The sequence below is a fragment of the Protopterus annectens genome, chromosome 12.part0 (assembly GCF_019279795.1).
Source record: "Protopterus annectens isolate FY-2018-M chromosome 12.part0, PAN1.0, whole genome shotgun sequence".
NCBI lineage: Eukaryota > Metazoa > Chordata > Ceratodontiformes > Protopteridae > Protopterus > Protopterus annectens.
This window is the reverse complement of record NC_056746.1, coordinates 745,203,530-745,215,583: the sequence shown is the minus strand read 5'-3', so window position 1 is coordinate 745,215,583 and position 12,054 is coordinate 745,203,530.

The window sequence follows — 12,054 nt, the reverse complement described above, 5'->3', positions numbered from 1 at the left end:
TTTTTTTTTGCATTTAATGCAATTATCCACTCAGAAGACTTGGATTCACAGCTTCTCAAAGTCTAGGCTGTGTTAGATTTCCTAAAACATGTTGGGCAAACTGCTACTACTCCAAAGTGTAAACTAGGAATGACAAAAGTATGGTATCTGGAATATGTGATTGGGAGAAGTACTAATCCCCAGAAGGAAAAGGTTGAAGCTGTTAAGGAATGAACAGCTCCCCAAATGTAGAAATAAGTGTGGGCCCTTTTTTAGGTTTTGCAGGTTATTATATAACAAATTAATAGTCTTTCTTTGCCTCTATTGCATGTCTTGTTACAGACTGTACAATAAATCAGGTAGACTCCTGACACTGGGGAAGCATTCTAACAATTAAAAAGAGCATGTGTTTAGATATGCTCTAATCTGAAGTTGTCAATCTACATTTTATCCTTGACCCATGGGTTTGGTTCTGAGAATCAGGGCCATCTCAGCCATTTCTACAGCTTGTACAGGCCAAAAACTCTCGAGCTGCAACCCTACCCACAGTGCATCTCTCCTAGTTACCTCACATCTCATTTGCTACTTTCCTGGACAGACACATTCAGCTATGCTCTAAAGCTAAATGGAACATGTTTTCTTATTACTTCTTCCTGCTTCACCACTAAATTTATTTCTATATTTTTCCCTACCCTCTACTCCTTACTTGTGTAGCTCTTAGTTACCATTGTTGGTAACTTTCCCTTTTCCCGTACACTTTGTGTACCTCTTCTTCTACCATTGGTGGTAGGTAGCTTTCTTTCCATAAACTTTGGTGTATGCTACCCTTTCCTTACAGTTCCTTAAAAAAAAACTCTTTCTATTTACTGTGCATTAATAGTTTACAAGTGCTTGTTTTTTCTTGTGTAATTCCTCCACCCATCTGTTGTGTACATGTGTAGTGTGAATGAAAACTTGTCTTTACTATTTAGTATGGCTGAAAAACCTAAAGGCCCCTCGGGCTTTAAGAAGTGACAACAGTGTGGCCATAAAATTCCTTCCTCAGACTTAAATGCATTGCGTGTCTACTGCCTGTGACCACACCACCTGCAAGAAGATTGCAGTACATGTCATGGCTTTAGCCACAGAGCTTTAGTAGAGAGAAAAAACAAGATCATTTTAAAAGCTTTAATTCAGACTGCCTTTGATGAAGCCATATCTGCTGGAAAAATCAGAACTGACATCTCTTCACCTTTGTCTTCTTCCTCTTCCTCTGGGAAGGCCAAGAAAAGAAGCATGTCTATCCCATATTCTCCAATGGCACTGACAAAAGTGCTAAATCCTTGGCGCCAAAAAGCTCTTCAGCTCCGACAGATGTTTATACTGAAGTGTCTGCACTGACACCCTCTATTGCTTCTGAACCTTGGACGCTGAGGGCTTTGGTGCAGATTCAAACCCCATACTGTAGCTCAGTTCCAAAGGCTGCAGCACTCAGCAGGCCACAGCTCTGACCATTTCTTCAGTGCTGAGCATTTCTAATTTTCAAGATCCTAGGTTTCGATATTCTCCATCCATTGAGCCGTTTGATGGCGAATTACCTGAAGTCTTTTTGCAAAGACCCAGGTCTCCTCTATCTGTTCCACCAAAAGCCTTTCAGAGACTGACATGGAGAGACTGGTGGAGAAAATTATATGGGCGAGAGGACTTTCAGCTGTCCCTAGGGGTTTGAATCCTTCAGGGGCCAAGCATTCTTTCACCCCCTTTGACTAGTCCTCCTCCAACTTCCTCTGAGGCCTTGGAGATTACAGCTTCAAGTCTTCCAGCATCAGCCGCATCTGTTCCTACTGGCACTGAGTCAAGCTCTGAGTTCTTTGGCTCTGCCGGACCTGGAGACCTCCAGGAGCCGTATCTACCTGGTGGGCCCCTAGGGGCAGGAGTCAACTTCAATTTTTTTAGAGCCATCCCTGCACCTTGGGGCTTCAGCTAGGGTCAGTTTGGCACCAACTTTTGTCTCAGGTGGTCTCCTCAGAGTGGAGGAGGGGGGTGGCCTCAGTCCTGAGGCAGTCTAGCTTGGGTTTGGGTTCCCTTCCCTCTTCAGCTGGTACAGCCTTTGAGACTATGAAAAGAGCCTTGGCTGAATCAGCCACAAGGTTGACCTCCTGCTCTTTGAAGCATATTCCTTCCTCAAGTCCATTTCTCTAACCTGCTCCTCCACTGGGACAGCAAATGCTAAAACTTCAGGAGACTCAGATACAGATTCTGTCTTCTTCTGATCAGACCATCCCACTGATGAGGTCCCTCTACAAGAAGTAGCACTTAGATTACCTGCAGGAATCCATCACCGAAACTACTGATTTTGATGAAGAGGGACGGTCCCCCCGATCACCCCCTGATGATATCTCCTTTGCAGACAACCTGGAAATTTTGAAACAGAGGGGTGATTGGAAGCCCCAAGCCTACCACTGATGAATCAGTATACCTGCAGGCTTTTTGCACTCTCCTGTCTACCTCTTGGGAGACTCCACCCACTGATGACCTTATTCAGTTAATTTCTTAGCGGGCATGGAAGGTGCCTGACTCAACTGAACCTATCCCTAGGAGACCAGACAAAATTTTATCCCCTCCAGAAGATAAACAATTTTGGGCAAAAGGTTTAGCAGCAGATGCCATGGTCATGACAAAGGAACTGGCTAAGGAAAGTTCCTCTATCCATCCACCCAACAGAGAGTCCTGTATGATGGATAGGTTTGGAAAGTGGATTTATGCTTCATCGACCTTTGCATTATTGTCTTTGGATGTTCTGGCACATTTCACCAGGCTTCAAAGGGATCCGATCAAGGAGCTCTCAAATAACCTGACAGGAGCTGTCTCTGAGGAGGTACAAGACAAAGTTGCCTCTCAGTTAGTTACCATGGAGTCTGCATCTAATTTGTCCATGTGGCTCATTGCACATGCAGCCGAAAGGCCTACCAGAGCAGCAGGTTCAAGCATAGCCAAAAGGAGACATGCTTGGATGTGACTTTGTGACTTTGCAGAGCCATTTAAGTATTCATTTATCAATGCATGTTTGACAGATGGGTGGCACAGTAGTGCGGCAGTTAACGTTGTCGCCTCACAGCAAGAGGTTCTCTGGCTTGGTTTTCGATTGGGGTGCCTTCTCTGCAGAGTCTGCATGTCCTCCCTGCATTCGTGTGGGTTTCCAGGTAGTCTGGTTTCCTCCCACATTCCAAAGACATGCATCTGGAGCATTTCTCCCAAGGCCTCCGCTGAAAATAGGCTTTGTCCTAGTTGGACTTTCCCGGTCAACGATTATTAAATATATATAATCCTTGTTTGGCCCAAAGATTAGAGAAACATTATCCAGGTTTGAGAAGGATGAAAAGACCCTTTCTGTGGGATGTTTTTCCACTCCTCAAAAACCTTTTTCCAAGAATTAGAGAGTTGGCGGATAATGTGGTTCAAAAATCCAGAGAGCCTTTTCAGGACACACATGGTGTAAGGTCCCCTAGGGACAAGGGCGGGGGGGGACTCTGACAGAAGTCATCACCCACGTGGTAGAGGTGGCCTGCATAATCAGGTTTTTAAAGATTCCTCTTCCAGAGAACTCTATCAGCATTCCTGAATGGAGGCCTGATTGCCTTCCTCTGGAGGCAGTCAGGGGACACTTGTCCCTGCACTAAAATGCCTGTCTAGAAGTCACATCAGATACTTAGGTGCAAAGGATTATATCCAGAGGTTATGCCATTCCCTTGACTCTTACCCCTCCCATTTCCAAAAAAATTCCTCGATGTTCCACTCAGTCAGGGAGAACCAGTAGTCTTAGAGATCCAAAGACTCTAGAAAAAAAAGTCATCCAAGAAGTCCCATCAGACCAGATAGAGTCCGGAACTTACTTAAGATTATTTTTAGTGCCAGAAAAGACAACGGACTGGAGACCAGTTTTGGATCTCAGCCTATTGAATAAATCAGTTCGCCAAACAAAATTCTGGATGGTCACAGTACAGTCCATTCTTCCAGTTTGGGAGAAGGATGACTGGATGTGCTCAATAGACCTTCAGGATGCGTATTACCACATAAAAATGGAGAAGCACTCCAGAAGGTTTCTCCTCTTCAGGCAGGGAGCCAGTCACTATCAGTTCAGAGTTCTGCCCTTTGGTCTCACCACAGCCCCCAGGGTGTTCACCAAATGCATGGCAGTAGTAGCAGCTTAGTTGAGACTACAAGGATTCTGGGTATTTCCATATTTGGATGACTAGCTCATTACCATTCCAAGCAGGCATCTGTTGATAGTAGCAAGAGACTACTTTCTCCAGACTTGTTCACACCTAAGAATTACAGTGTATTAGATAAAATCTCAATTGACACCATCTGAAAGTTTAGAGTTCATAGGAGCAATGCTAAATATGAAAACTTACTTAGCACCTTTCCACCACCGAGATTACAAAAAATCAGGGAACAAGTATGAAAGATACAACACAATGAAAAAGTACTTGCCCATCTAGTTTTCCAAGCCCTAGGTTCAATGGCAGCTGCAATAACTTTAGTTGCCCTGGCAAAATTTCATATGAGAATTCTTCAATGACTACTTGCATCTCAGTGGACAATACTTCACCAGCCTATGTCGGGTCAGATTTTGATCACCAATCTTGCAGGAAAGATATAGTGTGGTGGATGCATTCAGAAGACATTCTTCTAGGCTGTCCCTTTGTCACACCTCAACCCATGGCCATAGTGACCACGGATGCCTTCCAGATGGGGTGGGGGTCATTATCTGGGCAAGACTGTCAAAGGGACTTGGTCCCCCATCGAGGCCAGTATGCATATCAACATCCTAGAAATGAGAGCAATGCTTTTAGCATTGCAAGCCTTTCAAGCTGTTCTCCTTGTAGGAGCTATTGCGATTCAAACAGACAACATGTCAGTAGTTTGTTACATCAACAAACAGGGAGGAGCTAAGTCTTACCCTGTTTGTCGAGAAGCACTCAGAGTGTGGCAGTAGACTATTTCTTCCAACTAATTTCTGATAGCAATGCATATTCTGTGGAGATCCAATGTGATAGCAGACAAACTAAACAGGTCTATTCTTCTACCTCATGAGTGGTCTCTCAATCCCAAAGTGAAGGAAATGATTTTTTATCAATGGGGCCAGCCTTGCTGTGACCTCTTCTCCTTTCCCCTGAACAAAACGTGCAGCAAGTACTTCACCCTAATCTTCTCAATGGGGGGAGTCACCCAGGTACGCTCTTCTGCACAATTGGCTCCATGGACTTCTGTATGCCTTTCCCCCAGTTTCTTTAATTCCAAAATTCCTACAGAAAGCCCACAGGTTGAAGAACCTTATGATCTTTATTGGCTCCTATTGGCCTCAACAAATTTGGTTTGTCTTTCTTTGGCCTTACCTGATACAAAGACCTTGGACTCTGGATCCAGTTCTGGATCTCCTCTCTCACCCAGAGGACTTGATACACCCAAACCTCCCGAATCTCAAGCTGATAGCATGGTTCCTCCAGTTCTGTTAATTGCCAGGGAAGTTAATCTTCCTTCCCCGCTTTGTAGAATTCTCTTAGCTTCTCATAAGTCACATGTAAACTCTATATTAGTAAATGGAAGAGATTTACCTTTTGGCCCCATGAAATGAATATTGACCTCCTTTCAGCTCACATGGAAAAGATGTTAGAATTTCTATCCTCTTTTTGATACAAGAGCCTTTCCTTCTACTATTAAAATTCATCTGGCAGCGATTTCAAATTTTCATAATGGTTATGGGCATAATTTTTTAGCTTCTCATAAACTACGTAAAGCATTTTAAAAGGATCTCTTTTCTTAAAACACCCATTTAAAGATCCTATCCCTCCCTGGGATCATACCCTAGTATTGCAGCCCATTGTTCAGTCTCCTTTCGAACCTTCTGCTGAATGTGACCTAAAATATTTATCTTAGAAAACCTTATCCCTTGTAGCAATAACTTCTGCAAGGAGGATTTCTGAAATTCAAGCTTCATCATGTAAACTGCCATACTTGAGTTTTCATAAAGACAGATTTGCCTTAAGAATGAATCCCTCCTTTCTTTCTAAGATTGTGTCAGACACTAATATTAATCAGGCTATTAATCTTCCAGTATTTTTCCCAACTTTTCCAATAAGGGGGAATACTCCCTACACTTACTAGATGATCACAGACAGTTACATTTTTACCTGCACAGAACAAAAGATATTCAAAAATCAGACCAATTTTTTGTTTCCTTCTCAAGTGCCAGAATTGACAAACCAGTCATCAAAGTAACTTTTAGCTAGATGGCTAAAAGACTGTACATCCTTCATTTATGACAAAAAGAAAATTGACTCGCCTAGATCAGTAGTGGCTCACTCTACATGATCTTTGGCTACATCAGCAGTTTTTCAGTCTCGAGCTTCCATGGGACATTTGTCCAGCAACAACTTGGGCTTCTTCTCATACCTTTATTACTCATTACAAATTGGACCTGGTCTCCAGGGAAAGAGCATCCTTTGGTTCAATGGTGCTCAGGAATATCCTTCCTTGAGTCTGCACAAGATCTAAGGTAGCTGGGGACTCTGTCCCATTGGTCAAGGATAAATAAAGACTGACAACTTCAGATAAAGAAGTCATGTACTCCCCATAATGTTCCTTCTGAGTTGTTCATCTTCATTTATCCTTGATTCCCCTCCCTCCTTCCCTCCAGCCTTACCAATGTCCTTTGGTGGAATGGATATGACACATACCTCTCTGTTTTGACTTGTGTTATGTAGCAGATATGGTTTCCATCAGGCCTTCTCTTTTTATGCCCGTTTGTCTGTAATCTGCAAACTCGATCTGAGGTAACTAGGAGAGATGCATTGTGGGTAAGGTTGAAGCTTGAGAGTTTCTGGCTTGAGCAAGCCGTAGAAATGGCCGAGACAGTCCCGATTCTTGGAACCAAACCTATTGCTCAAGGATAAATGAAGATGGACAACTCAGATGGAACGTACATAACTTCTTTTTTTTCTTTAAGTCATCCATTTTATACAACTTCAAATTTTCCTATAGTCAGTACTACTTTGATATTTGCCTTCATTCAGCAGGGACCTGTGTGTGTGTGTGTGTGTGTGTGTGTGTGTGTGTGTGTGTGTGTGTGTGTGTGTGTGTGTGTGTGTGTGTTCTGGGCCAAAACAAAATGCGCTGAGCTGTAAGTAGCCACTTCTGGCTGTCTGTAACAGTGCAGTTGTGAGCAAATGTTCTGCTTTACCAGCTTGTAAGCACAACTATTTAGGTGTTTCCATCACTTTCGTAATACTATCCCTCTCAAAATGGTCTTATTGCAAAAGCACCTCCATAGTGTGTGCATAATCACGTCTCTAGTCCTTTTTACTCCTAACAAGGTCCTTTCCATACATCAGCACTGGACATCAGGGAGTGGCAGCAACCCCCCACCCCATTGCCAGCCTTCTGACAGTTACAAATTACATCATGTTCACTGATAATGAACTTTTATTTAGCACTGTGGACACAATCTGTAAGACTTGCAAATATGTAATCAAGCTGGAGGCATCCCTGTTACAGACTACTACCTGCAGTGAGCATTGTATGGTCACATTTCCACCCATTAAATGCTACATTATTATACTGATGATTCAAAACTGTAGTATGCTGATGCAGTCAGAAAATCTGAGTCTCCCAGAATTCTCAAGACTGGGTATCTGCATAAACCCCCTATTACACCTACTCCACATACCTCCCCATCAACATCTATGTCACCATTGGCAAAACACTGCTGAGGTGGGTAGGCATAACTCAGCTAGTGGAAACATTGTAGCTATTGAAGACTTTAGTGTTAGGCATACAGATTCCACACTCACCAGGCTGGGCAAGTACAGGGTAACAGCTGTTTCAAAGGAGCCAAGGTAATGGAGGATCTCTAGGGCACTGAACACCCTCTCCTCCAGCAAGTATGTGTACAACATGATTATAGTCCATGTGGGGGTAAATGACTTGTCGCAAAAAAAAAAATCATACTATGCAGGAGGATATACTGAAGCTTACTACTCTAGCTTCAGCTTAGTATAAGGTACTAGTTCTGAGTGGAATCCTACATTCATGTAAAATGATGTCTAGATGCCAGGAAAAGATAATTGGGTTCAACAACTGGCTAAGTTGCTGATGATGTTACTACTGGAAAACAGCTTATTTTAGGAAAATTTAATTTTCAGCTCATAGCTTGCTATTGATTACTCTCCTTGGCTTCAGATGACCACAATGAATGTCTGGCCTTCATGGAAGATATCCCTGTAAGCAATGGCTCTTTACTGTCTTTTCATTAATTGTTGCCTCTATGATTCCAGCATTGGGTACGCTCACCATTTCTTGGATTAGGTAAACAAAAATGCCCTGGATCACTTTGTCCTCAAACTTACCAGGGCATAAACATTCTTCACTTGAGACTCCTAAATCTGGCCCTTCTGAGGATTAGTCCTTCAGCAGTAAAATCTGACCATAATCTTACCTTTACTATCAAAACTTCCGCTCTTCAGTTAAATATATCAACCCTTTTAAAGACTACACAAAGGCCAACTTCACACAACTGCTTTGTGAAATCTATGCACAAGTTATTTTTATTCCCATGTAGCTAGATGTGGTGACCCTGCAGTTCTTTTCAAAACCATCTGTGGTGGTAAATTAAAAAAAAATAAAACATCTTGGTGATCTGCTGATCTAGGCAATCTGTTTAACAGAAGGGGAAAAAAAGTCATTAAAGTGCTTCAGATGGCTAGAACACCACAGCAACAAAATAGTATTAAAAACTTATTTGGAAATGAAAAGCAACTTTAAAGAGCAGTAAAGCATCACACAAATTAAAACTAGCAATGGAAGCAAAGGATAATTACAAGTTATTCTTCAGTTACATCAAAAAACCTAAGTTTTAGTTCTGCTCTGAGCTTCTCCATAATGGAGCTTCCATCTTCACCCCAAAAGACTTTGCAAACATACTGGCTAGCAAGTTCACATCAAATGTCTTCCCTTTAACTACCATCCCTACTCAAACCTTTTCTAATTCACTCCCTCCCTTTGTTATCACTAAGGAACATATTGTTAAAGTATTCTGAAAGACCAAGAGCACTCCTCTGTGAGACCAGATAACATACTGCATTGTCAGATAAAGTCTTAAATATGCAGTCATTGATTCCCCTCCTCAAACTGCCCCTGAATCCTGACACACTGCTGTAGTAATGTCTCCCCCAAGGACAGACCTGCTGCTGACCCAGAGGAACTAAAACTCCCAAGGCTGACAAGTCTATATCTTTAAAGCCATGAGGAGTATTATCACCAACCCAAGTTAAACAGATATATACAATGTCAATACAGATATATAGTTTATTCACATTCAGATGAGAGTAGCAGGACACGATTAAGGTACAGGCTCCTGAGATCTTATGAGTATCAGAACTAGCCATGACAGGTGCAAGAACAGAGCCAAGTGTCAGTTAAGTGTGACTTTAGAGGTTTTTTGAATTGTACTATAGAGAAGTTAGAGGTTGTTGGGGCTGGCAGTTTAGTCCATATTTTGGGAAAGAAGTTTCAGAAGAGTGAGTTCCTGGCTGAGTTGTTTGCTTTGGAGATATCAAGAAGTAGTTTGTTGCTGGCATGGACAGAATGATTGTTGGTATGTCAGACAGCACAGTGGTGCAACGGTAGTGTTGTCGCCTCATAGCAAAACATTCTCTGGTTCAATTCTCAGCTGGGGTACCTACTGTTTGGAGTCTGCATGTCCTCCCTGCATTCGTGTGGCTTTCCTCTGGGTACTCTGGTTTCCTCCCACGTTACAAAGACATACATCTGGAGCATTTATCCCCGGGCCTCCTCTGAAAATTGGCTTCATTCCAAGTCAGACTTTCCCAGTAAATAAATGTGGATGCATAAAATTTTAGAGAGCAGTTTTTTTTTCTCGTCGATGCAGGATTTTATGGGAAAGGTTAATTGATTAAAGAGTAGTAGTTGAGGTAGTTTTAGCTAGTTAGGTAGTTTTAGAAATGTACAATAATGTGTCCTTTATGGGGAGTCTCTGGCAAACCTGGCAATTTTATTATAACAGGATTTGAGTTTAGCTAAATCAGTTTCTCTGAGGTTGGTTAGAATTTAAGGGGCATATAGGAGCACTGCCAAAAGGTGTGTGTGCGAACAATTTTAGCTTTTGTGTTTAAGGTTAGAAATTGTTTGTTTTTGTACAGAACACCTAGTTTTTGTGCTTTCTTAATGGTTTGAGAGATGTGAATATCAAATTTCAAATTGTTGTCACTTTCTACACCTAGAAGTTTGGTGTGGGTCACTGATGTAATAGTGGATCTGATGTTGTTAATCTTCATTCATTCCTTACTGATGGGAACCGGTTCCATCCTTGGAACTGAGTCAGCTGTTATAACAAGCTTGTGGCAGCCAAAAAACCCTCGAGCTAAGCTTACTCATAGTGCCCCTCTCTCTATCACGTCAGATCTTGTTTGCTGCGTATAATATCAGGACACATCAGGCCAGCTCTAAAGCTGAGTGACGTAAAAGTTATACTTCCTTTGAATAATTTTTCTCCACTTTTTGTAAATTTCTGTCTTATTAGTAGTCGTTTAGTGTTTACTACCCATTGTTTCCTGTTTGAGTGCTTCTGTCTGATTCTTTACCATGTTTTTTGGTATTCTTCATTCCATTGTTGGTTCAGGCCTTCCTTACCTCCATGGTAATCTTTAATACCATTGCTTTTATCCCCCCCTTCTACTTTTCCCATTTTCACCCAGTGGGTACTTATTTACCATTATTGGTAACCCAAAACACATTTTTTCCTTTCTCTTGATTGTGTGTGTGTTGGTAATTGTCTTGTATATTTTTTGACATAGGTCTTTCATTACTGTTATTGACAAAAAAGGGGTCAACAGTCTTCAAGCAGTGTGATCAGTGTAACAGAAAAATGCCGAATTCTGACGGACATTTGTCCTGTGTTTCTTGTTTAGGGGTACATCATCTAAAAGTTCAACCCCCATGCAAATTATGTAAGGGCTTTAGCGCCCATACCTTGACAGAAAGCAAAAATAAATTGATTCTTAAAGGTCTGCTAAAAACTCCTTTCTCAGAGGCTATATCTGAGATGGAGGGCTCAACCCCTCCCAAAAAGGAACATAAAAAGAGGAGTCAGTCCATACCTTCCTTTCCACATGCCAGTGACTCTAAATCAGCTAAATCTCCCACTGAATCGAAGGCAAAAGTTCCTAAACTGACTCCTGTAATCTCGGCACCAGGGCCTCAAACCCCTTCTGCGGTACCATCCTTGGCACCAAGACATCAAACTTTCTGCTATGGTACCATCCTTGACACCAATGCCTCAGACATCTACTATGGTGCCGCCCATGATTACAGAACCACCCAAAACTTCTACTCCTGCTACAGTACCGATGCCCCTCTCAGCACCAAAAATAGTTTCCCCATTTCAGGTCACTCCCCCCAACAGAACTTGCTGGTTCTTTGACTACAGTGCCGAAGGGTGAAATATTACCCTGGACCCAATACTCCCTGTTGACAGACACCCTTTTTTGGACAACAGTGCAGTTCTTTCCTAGAATGCCCTGAGTCTCTGTCTGGGATGTTGACCCGCCCCTCCAGGAGCCTTTCGGAATTTGAAGTAGTGAGACTAGTGGATCAGCTCCTCATGGCCAGAGGAATTCCAACTCCTTCTAAATCCTCCCTCCCACCAAGGAATTTTCTCCACAGACTCCAACATATATTCCTCCTTTGACCTACTTGGAAGTATCGGAGTCCTTGACGCCAACACCTGTCCCAGTACCAGCTTCTTTGGTTCCAGTGGTAGATCTTACCATGGCTCCAGAGTCTACCCTATGGTCCTTGACTCATTTGGAGCCGGGCCATCCTCAGGATCATGACTGGTCTGTCGGCACTGTGATCCATAGTACGATGCCTATTTTTTCTATGGCACCGTCTACTACAGTTCTGGTTGTCTTGTTGGCACTGAGTCCCCTTGTGGCTCCTTCCCTGGGGGTGGGCTCATTGGAGCAGGGTGTGACCCCAGTCTCAAGGTTGTCTTTCTCAGTTTCAGGCTCCCATCCC